The sequence below is a fragment of the Pseudorca crassidens genome, chromosome 19 (genome assembly GCF_039906515.1).
Source record: "Pseudorca crassidens isolate mPseCra1 chromosome 19, mPseCra1.hap1, whole genome shotgun sequence".
Taxonomy (NCBI): Eukaryota; Metazoa; Chordata; class Mammalia; order Artiodactyla; family Delphinidae; genus Pseudorca; species Pseudorca crassidens.
Genome location: NC_090314.1, coordinates 12,724,047 through 12,736,142, shown reverse-complemented (window position 1 = coordinate 12,736,142; position 12,096 = coordinate 12,724,047). Strand labels below are relative to the sequence as shown.

General features: G+C 36.0%; 1 protein-coding gene across 2 annotated transcripts in view; it reads right to left on the bottom strand.

Moving 5' to 3' along the window:
- The window catches only part of RABEP1 (rabaptin, RAB GTPase binding effector protein 1), a 103,902-nt gene that overhangs the window by 56,123 nt on the left and 35,683 nt on the right, over positions 1–12,096 (bottom strand). The window lies entirely within an intron of this gene.

The window sequence follows — 12,096 nt, the reverse complement described above, 5'->3', positions numbered from 1 at the left end:
TCCCTTTCTCCATGTCTATGCTATTATTGCTATATACACTGCCACCTACATATGTTATACACCCAATGATACACTGTTATACTTATTGCTTCATATAATTGTCTTTAAAAATCTGAGAAAAGAAAGGAGACCAAGTATATATTTATACCATCTGTTATATCGCCCTTCTTATATACCATTTCTGGCTTTCTCCACTTGATGTTGTGGGTTGGAATTACTATCTGGTGTCATTTCCTTAGTCCAATATAGCTTTCCTCCCATCCAACTCCTTTGTGCTGATATTGGCAAATATACTAAATTTCCATTTGCTATGGGCTCAATAAAGCAAATATAAATATATGTGTATATGTATTTTATGTGTATATATATACATATAAAAAATACACAATTACCTTTACTGGGGACTCTGTTTTTCTCATGTGAATTCAAATTACTGTCTATAATTACTTGCTTTCAACTGAAGAACTTCCTTTAGTATTTTTTATAAGGCAGTCTGCTAAGAAAAAAATTCTCTCCGTTTTTTGGGTTTTTGTTGTTGTTGTTTTTTTGTGGTATGCAGGCCTCTCACTGTTGTGGCCTCTCCTGTTGCAGAGCACAGGCTCCGGACGCGCAGGCTCAGCGGCCATGGCTCACGGGCCTAGCCACTCTGCGGTATGTGGGATCTTCCCAGACAGGGGCACGAACCCATGTCCCCTGCATCGGCAGGCAGACTCTCAACCACTGCGCCACCAGGGAAGCCGTTTTTTTTTTTTTATTATTAATCTGAGAATATCTTTATTTCATCTTCATGTTAGAAAGATGCTTTTGCTATATATAGGCTTCTTGGTTAACAGTTTTTTTTCCCCCCCTTTGAGCATTAAATGTAATCCCACTGCCTTGCTTCCATTGTTTCTAATGAGAAGTTGGCTGTTAATCTTATGATGTGTCTCTGTGTGGATCTCTTTGCACACCTCTATACTAATTGGAGTTCAATAAGCTTCTTAGATGTGCAGTTTACTGCTTTTCATCAAATTTGGAAATTTTTCATCCATTTCCTCTTCAATTATTTTTTCTTTTCCTCTCTTTTCTCTTTCTAGCACTCCCATTATGTGTTTACTGACATATTTAATGATGTCCCACATTTCTACAATGCTCTTCATTTTTCTCTTTTCTTTCTGTACTTCAGACTGGATAATCTTAACTGACCTATCTTTAAGTTAATAAATTCTTTCTTCTGCCAGTTCAATCTACTGTTGAGCTTCTATAGTGAATTTTTCATTTTAGTTATTATAATTTTCAACCCCAGAATTTCCATTGGGTTCTTTGTTACAATTTCTCCTTATTGATATTCTCTATTTGATGAAACACTGTCACACTTTACTTCTTTAAGCATAGTTTTCTTCAGCTCTTTAAACGTACTTATGACTTCCTTGAAGTCTCTGTCTGTTAAATCTGACATCTGGTCACCCTCATACGCACTGCATGTTTTTTTTCCTTTGTACGGGCCACAGTTTCTCCTAATTTTTTTTTGTTTGAAAACATTTTTGGTAATACACTGCAATAACTCTGGTACTGGTTCAGCCCTACTCCCTTACCAGCTTGTTACTGTCGTCTGCTGTTTGTTTGTTTAGTGGTTGACTGGATTTTAGTAAAGTCTATTTCTTCTCTCCCACTTCCTCCAACTCCTGCAGTGTGAAACCTCTGATGTTGCTCCTCAGAAGGTACAGATTTGGACATGTGCAGTCACTCTGGGATGACAACAGTTTTCGCAGGGCTCCCTTCTGAGTATCTCTTTCCCTGATCCACATCCGTCAAACTCTATACTCACCTGCTGGTGCTCTTCTGAGTGATATATCTGCTTTAGGAACAGGGCACTGAGTGGCGGGAGATGAAGTGGTAGCCTCTGATGTCCTTGGCTTGCTTCTCCCAGCATCGAACTTCCACCCAACAAACAAGTTAGAGCAAAGGCTATCAGGGCCCCAATATTCTCAGTATGTAGCACCCAAGTTAGAGCCTGCATCCTAAGGAATAGGGGCCAGAGGGAAGAAAGGAGTTCCAGATCTCTTGGCCACACTCAACTGATACTTATCCTCTACAACAAGTGGCTGGGGTAGGGGGAGTTCTATGGTCCTCAACTGTGAACTCAGGAGAGAGGGAAACCTGTGTTCCCAGCATCACCTGCCTGGAGTGCAGTTTCCATCACACCAGGCTGGGAGAGAAGAAGGAAGAAGTGGTTCATGGATCAAATGTCCCAGACTCTGTTTTTACCAAGATTTAACAGATTTTCTGGGAAAAATGTTTCATTTGCTGTATGCCTTAGGACTACTTCTAGAGACTTTAAATGGTTGTTCTTTAAAATAATTTTCCCAAGTTTTGCTGGGCAGTGGGTCTGTGGAGCTCCTCATATTACCATTCTAGAAATGGACCTCTCAAACTTATCATTTACCCATAAATATTTCAGTATGTAACCTTAAAAGATAAAGGCCATTTTTTAAAGTACATGTAACATAAAATTTACCATTTTCATCATTTTTAAGTGTACAGTTCAGTGGTGTTAAGTTATTCACCTTGTTGTGCAACCAATCTCCAAAACTTGTCATCTTACAAAACTAAAACTATACCCACTAAACAGCAACTCCCTATTTCCCTGCCTCCTCTAAGCCCCTGGCAACCACATTCTACTTTCTTTCTCTAAGTTTAATTTTTCTAGGCACCTCATATAAGTGAAATCATACTGTCTTTTTCTGACTGCCTTATTTCACTTTATAAGGACCATTTTCACACCTGAAAAAAATTAACAATACCTGAATATCATCAAACCAGTGTTGAAATTTCCACTTGTCTAATGTTTTTAAAACAGTTCAGCTCTTTGAATCAGAATCCAAAAATGTCCATATACTACAGCTAGTTGATATATATCTTAAGTCTCTATTAATCTATAGGTTTCTCCCTCCATCTCTTTTCTCCTTGTACTTTATTTGTTGAGGAAACTAGGTTGTCTCGTAGAACTTCGCACAGTCTGGATTTGCTAACTGCATACCTATAACATAGATGAACTTGTTCCTTTTTTCTTTGCATTTCCTATAAATTGGCAGTTACCTATAGTGGGTCACCATCTTCTTGAGCCTGTTCTTCCTTGTAAATCTGAAGACAGTCTGGAAGATCCCAAAGGGAATAAACTAGATTTTCACTGGAATTGCTCTGAACTTATAGACTGAAGTGAAAGTTAGCATCTTTACAACACTAAGTCTTTCCACCTATGAACATGGTATCTCATTCCATTTATTCAGGCTTTCTTTTATGTCCTTTAACTCTGTTTTATAACTTTCCTCTATAAAAGTTTTGCACACCTTTGTTTAGACTTATTCCCAAGTGACTAAGGATTATGATTCTTTTTCTTTTATTTATTTACTTCAGGGTTGCTTTTTCTTCTTTTACTTCTCTAGTTGTTACTGATATGGAGAAACATTATTGATTCTTCTATATTGATCTTCATACCAACAATGCTGATAACTCTCTTTAGTTCTAATAGTGTGGATTCTCTTGGTTCCTCTATTTTGTTAATCATATGGACTCCACAGAGACAAAATTATCATTAACTTCCCAAATTTTATAACTAATTTCTTTCTATTTTATTGCATTGGCTAGGAGGACCTACAGTATTAAAATGAATTAAAGTACTGACAATAGGCCTTCTTATCTTGTTTTATCATGAAGTATAATATATTCTATTAGTTTCTAATAGAAACAGAGAGGCCCCCTCAATTCCTCATTTGCTAGGAACTAGTATGAACTCGTATTACTGAAGTGTATTAACTTTTATTGAATGTGCTTTCTGGTTTTTCTCATTTGTTAATGCAGTGAGTTACATCAATAGATGTTGCAATGTTAAACTATCCTTGTGCTCCTAGTATGCATGGTCACGGTATATACTATGTTTTAATACTCCGCTGAAATCAATTTTTTAAAAACAATTTTTTAACTGCACCGCGTGGCATGTGGGATCTTAGTTCCCTGACCAGGGATCGAACCCACACCCCCTGCACTGAAAGCACAGTGTCCTAACCACTGGACCACCAGGGAAGTCCCTGAAGTCAATTTTATTTAGGATTTTAAAGTCTATGGTCATAAACAAGACTGGTATATTGGTACACTAGTATTACTGCTTCCGTTGTACTAATCCCACAAAACGAAGTGGATAGCTCTCTAGTTTTTTGTTACTAACACAGTATATAAAAGATAGGAACAAATTTTCCTTGAAGATTTTTTAAAATTTGCCTATAAAACTTATGCCTGTGACATCCTTTTGTGAGTAAGAATTCTGTTTATTGATTCCGTTTCTCTTATGGTTATGGTTTATTCAGTTTCTATTTGAGGTAATTCTGGTAACTCGTATTTCCTAGAAAATTATTCATCTAAATTTACAATTTTTTTTTGGCATAGACATACATGCACAGTACTCCTATGTTTTCACATCTCTACTGTACCAGTAATTGTGTCTTTTTATTAGTTTTTTTAACCAAAAGATGTGGGTTTTTTTTAAGTTAAGTATAGTTGATTTACAATATTGTGTTAGTCTCAGGTATACAGCAAATTGATTCAGTTACATATTTTTTAATATTATTTTCCATTATAGGTTATTATAAGATATTGAATACAGTTTCCTGTTTTATATAGTAATTTCTTATTGTTTATCTTCTTATGTATAGTAGTTTGTTATCTGTTAATCCCATATGCCTAATGTATCCCTCCCCATCTCCCTTTCCCCTTTGGTAACCTTAAGTGTGTTTTCTATGTCTGTGACTCTGTTTCTGTTTTGTATACAGATTCGTTTGTATTATTTTTTAGATTCTACATATAAGTGGTATCATATATTTGTCTTTCTCTAACCTACTTCACTTAGTATGATATTCTCTAGGTCCATCTATGTTGCTGCAAATGGCAATAGTTCATTCTTTTTTATGGCTGAATAGTATTCCATTGTGCGCGTGCGTGTGTATGTGTGTGTATCTCTATATATCACATCTTCTCAAACCAATCATCAGTTAATGGGCACTTGGGTTGTTTCCATGTCTTGGCTATTATAAATAGGGTTATCATATTAAGTGAAGTAAGTCAGATACATAAAGACAAACACTATGTGGTATTTGTAACACTATAAATCAACTATACTTAAATTTTTTTTTAATTTTTAAAAATATAGTGCTGCTATGAACACTTGTATCTTTTCAAATTAGAGTTTTCATCCAAAACATGTGCTTTTGATTTTATTGAGCTTAACTCTTAACTTTGCTTTCTATTTCATTGATTTCTATTATTATTTTACTTCTTCTATTTCCTTTGGGTTCACTATTTTTTCTAGCTTCTGGAGTTAAACATTTAGATCATTTAGTTTCAATTTCTCATGGTTTTTTTTGTTTTGTCTTGTTTTTGTTTTTGTTTGTTTTGCAGTATACGGGCCTCTCTCTGTTTTGGCCTCTCCCATTGTGGAGCACAGGCTCCGGACGCGCGGGCTCAGCGGCCATGGCTCACGGGCCCAACCGTTCCGCGGCATGTGGGATCTTCCCAGACCGGGGCACGAACCCATGTCCCCTGCATCAGCAGGTGGACTCTCAACCACTGCGCCACCAGGGAAGCCCCTCTCATGTCTTTTAATAAATTAATTTTAATAAATGTTTTTAAAGTTATAAGCTTATTTTCAAAGTATTGTTTTAGCTGCATCCCACAAGTATATTCATTGTATTCTAAATATTTTGCAATCTTCATTATGACTTCCTTTTGAACTCATGAGCAACAGGAATGCATTCTTGGTTTCCAAACTTTAAAAAACATTTACATTGTTGCTTAAAATCTTTCTAACTGCACTAGGTAACAAAACATGGTAAGTAGCTTGACTTTTAAAATATGTTGAGTATTCCTTTGAGATATACACAGTATTTTAAGTGCTCCTTATGAATATAAAAGGATGTATATTTTCAGTTTCTTGGGTACATCATTCCTAGGAATCAAACTTTTTAAAATTCTGTTGCTCAAAGTTGTTATATCTACCTACTGCTTGATCTAGCAATTGATATAATGTTGAACATCTCATATGTGTGCAGTTATCAACTTCTTGTAATTCTATCGCCTTTTGTTTCTTTATGACATGCCATGGCTATTTTGTTAGGTACAGACAAGTTCATGATTATTACATTCTCTTTGTAGACTGTTTCATTCATTGTGAAATACCCTTCTATGTCCCCGCAATGCTGTTGGCCATAAGTTCCAATTTTGTTATTATTGCCTCATTTGTTTTATTTTCTTCTTTTAAAAAATTAAAATGAACTCAGAAGTTTTTTGGTTTTGTTTTTTATAGTCAGATTTATTAGTTTCTATGGTTGGTACTGTTTCTTATATCCTATATGTTCCCTCTATGTTTACTTTTCTTGTAAATGTTATCTTTACTAGTTCTTCTGGTGATTTATGTGGGCGATAAATGCTCTCAGTTTTTGTATGCCTGAAATATCTTATTTGCTCTCCCTCTTAAATAATTTAGCTGTACATAAAATTTTAGGTTGACAACTGCTTTTTCTCTGCACTCTGAAGATCTTATTTCATTGTCTCCAGGCATCTATTCTGCTTATGTGGTATCTCCTGTCAGCATAATTATTACTTCCCTCTGGTAGCTTTCAATATTTTCTTTTCATTCTTGAGGTTCCACGGTTTAAGATGCGTCAAAGTATGAATTTACTATTATTTACCCTACCTGGTACTCAGTATTTATGTTGAGGACTCACTACTGTTTCTTAATGCTTGAAAAAATCTCAGTTATTATCTCCTCAAATATTCTCTACTACTCCCTCCATTATCTTCTCCTGGAATTCTTTTTGATGTGTGTTGGAGACTCAACTCATCCTCTGTGTCAATTGCTCTTTGATATTTCTCTGTCTCACTGGGAGGGAGAACTCCTCAACACCATTTTCTAATTTTTAAAATCTGTGTCTACCATTTAAACCATCTACTTACCTTATTTCAATTTATTTATTGTTTCCAAGATTTCTAATGGTTTTCAATTTTTTAAATATACTCTAGTTTTATTTCCATATCTAAGTACCAACTTAAGGCATCTGAACCATAAATATCTTCCTAAACCTAGCTTTTAACTATTGTTCTGGTTAGTTAGCATCAGAGCTTTATATATGTTATAACCATGTACAAAATCCTTTTGAACACCACTAGAAAATTCCACTGTCTTCTGGTGACTAACATGAGCTCTATTTCTACTATTCTCCTTCAAATTGAGAACTCTATGGCCTTTTGTTTGCTCCCTCGTGTAACAGGCTCTTACTCATTGCCCAAGATTGAGGATTTCCAAAACACAAACACTGTTGCAGTGCCAAGCTTTGTACTGAAATTGGTTAAAGCAGAAAGCTAAATCAAAAACATTTTTTTGAAAGCTAAATCCCTTTTTCAAGTTCAACAGAAAACCAACAAAACTTTCAGAAATAGTTATAACATTCCCAGTTGAAGAAGCTGGGAAAAGAATGGGTACTAAGGCAGGAACAGACAGTAAGAGGAGTCAAGAGGTAATAATCCCTTTTATTAGCACTCCTCATTACTATTTGCACTTATATTTCAGCCACTCTCCAAATAAATGAAAGCACAGCTATTACAACGCCAAAGCAAAAGTTATTCTTATTGGGAAAAACACCAGTGTGTGGACTTCTGGGGTTACTGTGACCTGGTTTGCTGAAAGATAAAACAAAGACTACTGAACACATCAAAACCATGGCTTATACTGTTATCACCTGTGACAATCACAGAAGACTAGATATATACTTCATGCAATAATATAAGCTGCTGCTTTAGAGGACATCTTTCAATTTGTTTTTTATTATGATATAGGCAATCAGCCAAGCCATAAACTAAATCAACATTTACCTTTTACACACTGTGCAATTTCTTTAGAAATGATACCAAAAACTCTTAAAAAGGATCACAGTATTCCCTTTGAAATTTTGTAATAAGTTACCTCACCTGTTCTTTATGGCCAGTTTAAGTTCATTGAGAACTTCAGATAGTAAAGATACAATAGTACACATACATATTATTTATTGGGTCTAGATGCAGTCAAAGCAATTTAACATAGCAGGCATGTTTTTGAACAAACCCATATTACAAGCTGCTTAGAGATATAAAACTGCAATTGATAATGTATTTCAGAAATGAGAGGTTCTTAGTCATTTTCATCTCTTCAGAATTTTACAGAAAAGTCAATTTTATAATTTTAAAAAAGAAGATAAGCAAACAAAGGAAACCCTAGCATCTTTATTTGGGGACAGAGAAAAACAGAAAGCAAAATGAACAAACTTTGGACAAGATAAACTTGAATTTATTGGATAAGCAAAGACTGAAAGAAAAAAAGTGTAGAGAGGATGATCAAGCGTCAGAATTATTGGTTGTGAGAAGTAAAGAGAAAAGAGAATGCCACTAGCTAGTATCACAGTGAGTTTGAATTGGTCATCAGAGGAAATACTGCCACGGCCTCATACATACACACTAAAATGTATTACACTCATCCTGACAAGAACATACCATTGCACAGAGTTTAAAGTAGTATTTCATCAATTCAAGGTTAAAACAAAATTTAAAAGGAAGATGTTAAAAAATTCACATGAACATACTGAAGAACTGGACAGAACTCATTTCTCAGGACAACAACATATATTCAAATAACAATGATAGTGTGCAAAATGTATTATCTACCCCAGTAGATAATACATATCTTTCTTGAAGATGAAAACCATATTTCATTCATCCCAACCTCCACAGTGCCTTGCAGACTGCCACCATGCCTAGACAGGAACACCAGCTTTCCCATCTCCTTATCATCCTATGGAGGAACAAAATTAATAGGGAACAGCCAGCCTTCCTGCAACCCACGAGAAAACAGAATCCCATCCCACACTACAGTCAGTAAACCTTTCCAAGCCACGGGCTGAATTCTGTGAGGCCTAGGAATCTTCCATCTTATTGAACAGTGGCTTTCAAACTGCTTTTACCATAATTCACAGCAAAAAATATATTTTATCACACAACTCTATACATACGTGTGTATATGTAACTGAAACAAAAAATTTTGTTCAATTATACTTACTTAACCTTACCAAGTAAATAACGTGCTGTTACTTTCCACTGCATTTCTTTTTAAAACTTGCTGGTCACAACGCACTCAATTTTGCTATCCATCAATGAGTTACAACATATAGTCTGAATAACACCACTTCAGGACAGTGGTCTTCAAAGTGGGGTACACCCGAGGGGGTACGTAAAGACTTTCCAAGGGATTCATAGGCACATGTTGTTTTAAAGGAATCAAACTCTAGGTCCTCAACTTCCATAAATAATCTCTCCTAAAACAGAGAGCTATTTATGTGTAGATTCTCTTTGGCCACCTTCCTTTTCCTAACACCCTTCTCCCTACTTAACAAATGAAAGGCTTTCACCCATCCTGAGTTTTACTATGGTTCACTACCTTACTGTGTAAAAACTTCTCTGTGATATCAAACCAGAGGAACAATTTAAAATATCAATGTCAGTAACAAAAAAGTGAATGACTGGGCTTCCCTGGTGCCTCAGTGGTTAAGAATCCGCCTGCCAATGCAGGGGACACAGGTTCAAGCCCTGGTCCGGGAAGATCCCACATGCCGCAGAGCAACTAAGCCTGTGTCACAACTACTGAGCCTGCGCTCTAGAGCCCGCGAGCCACAACTACTGAGCCCACATGCCACAATTACTGAGGCCCACGCGCCTAGACCCCGTGCTCCACAACAAGAGAAGCCACCGCAATGAGAAGCCTGCACACCGCAATGAAGAGTAGCCCGCGCTCGCCGCAACTAGAGAAAGCGCGCGTGCAGCAACTAAGACCCAACACAGCCAGAAATAAATGAATAAATAAACTTATTTTTAAAAAGTGAATGACTAATAACTGGGTAATGAATCTTTTGGCAGGTCATGTGGGTTGCAAAGTCTATTTCAACAAAACTGAAAGAAGATCTATTTGAGTTGTCAACCTATAGAATAAAAATATTTTTGAAGCTAGAGCACTATGTGATTTAACACGTAATTCAGAAAGAGTTAAAAGAATAACAGTCACTATTTAAAAAAAAAACCCACTTCTATTTCCATCTACTTATTTATGAGATCAAGGGCTTAACTTATATCTTTTTTTTTTTTGGCCACACTGTGCGGCTTGTGGGATCTCAGTTCCCTGACCAGGGATTGAACCTGGGCCGTAGCAGTGAAAGCCCAGAATCCTAACCACTAGGCCACCAGGGAACTCCCAACTTATATCCATTAAAAAAAAAAAACTGAAACATACCTTTTTCTAGACATTAATAATATTCACCAGAGGTTAATGACTTAATTGGGAGGGAGAAGCAATATATCTCATAAGACCTGCATTTCCAATAATTTTTACAACTTAACAATTATTTTTTAAGTGTGTACAATATTTATGTAATCAATTGTCTACTTAAACTGTAATGATATCTCAATACAAAAGAAATTTACATGCATATTTTTATTGCAGAGACGTCTGACCAATTTTTTTTAATGGCTTCCAAGCACAAAATATTACTTTAGGCCAGTGGTTCTCAAAGTGTGGCCGCTGAACCAACAATATCAGCATCACCTGGTAACTTTCTAGAAATGCAAATTCTAGGATCCCACAGACCTAGTGAATCAGAAACTCCGGGGGTGCGGCCCAGCAATCTTTGTTTTAACAAACCCTATAGGTAAAATTCTGATGCACACTCAGGTCTGTGTGCTAAAAAACACTTTTTAGAATAAAATTCTGAGGGAGACATTAAAAAAAAAAAAACACCTAACACAAGGAGGAGAAAAATGTAAAATTCCTGAAGAATTTATTCACGTATTTTTTATTAAATGGATGGTGACGGATATTAAATCACTATGATTGATTCCATGTTTAAAAGCATGAAGTTTTAATTTAAATTGTCAGTGTTAACAATACGATAGAATTTACATCCTTTGAATTTTTTATGTTTAAAATTAAAAAATTTTTAAGGTGTGAGGGATGTTTATAATCATTTTACAGAGTATATAAACTTAAAAGTTGAAGGATCACTGGTCGAGAGTAGTGGTCCTCAAACTGTGGCCCTTGGACTGACCATACTGCAGTCGCCTACAAGTTTATTAGAAATGCAAATTCTCAGGCTCCAGCCCAACATACCATGTTCCAACAAGTTCTCCAGGTGATTTTCATCCACTTTAAAGTTTGAGAGCTGCTGGTCTATACTAGAGCAGTGGTTCCCAAAATCTGGTGTGCATCTGAATTACCTGGTGAGCGTCTTAGAACACTGACTGCTAGACCCTAATCCCAGAGTGTCTGGCTCAATAAGTCTGGGGTAGGAGCCAACATTTTGCATTTCTAACAAGTTTCCCAGGAGATAATAATGCTGATGCTGCTATTCCACAATCACACTTTGAGAATCACTCACTGGTCTAGAGGGCTGTGGAAATCATATCTATACTTTCCTATGTCAATACCCAAAATGTAAACCCTTTTCCTCATCCTTCAGAGTAGATCTCCCTCGTGATATGATCTCATACATTGGCCTTATACACTTTGCTTTTTTTTAAACAACTCACTATTACTTAATCTGTTTTCCTCAGTAGAGTTCAACTCCTATGAGTAAAAAAGCCAATGAATCTTGCCCCTTCTGTATACCCAGCACTTAGGCACAATGCCCACCTCATAGTAGGTATTAAACATATTAACTGATAATTAACATTGTTGAATAAATTACATGAAATGTCAGTTTTACTATAACACAGCTAAGGCTATTATTAGAATGCCAACAGTCCTGATTTGCCCGGGGCTATCTCCCAAGTGCTAAGGGGACTGAAAGTCCTGTGTCCCAGGACTATCTAGCCTACCATCTTAAATATCATCAAGGGCAAAAGACAAAGGACTATCTGAATAATGCATTATTCAACTTGTTTTACAATTTCATTATTAACCCTAGCCTCTAAATAGGCTTCTATTATACTATGCAAGTAGAAATAAAATCAAGATTTATTCAATGATAAAATTAACATTGTACTACCAAGAAA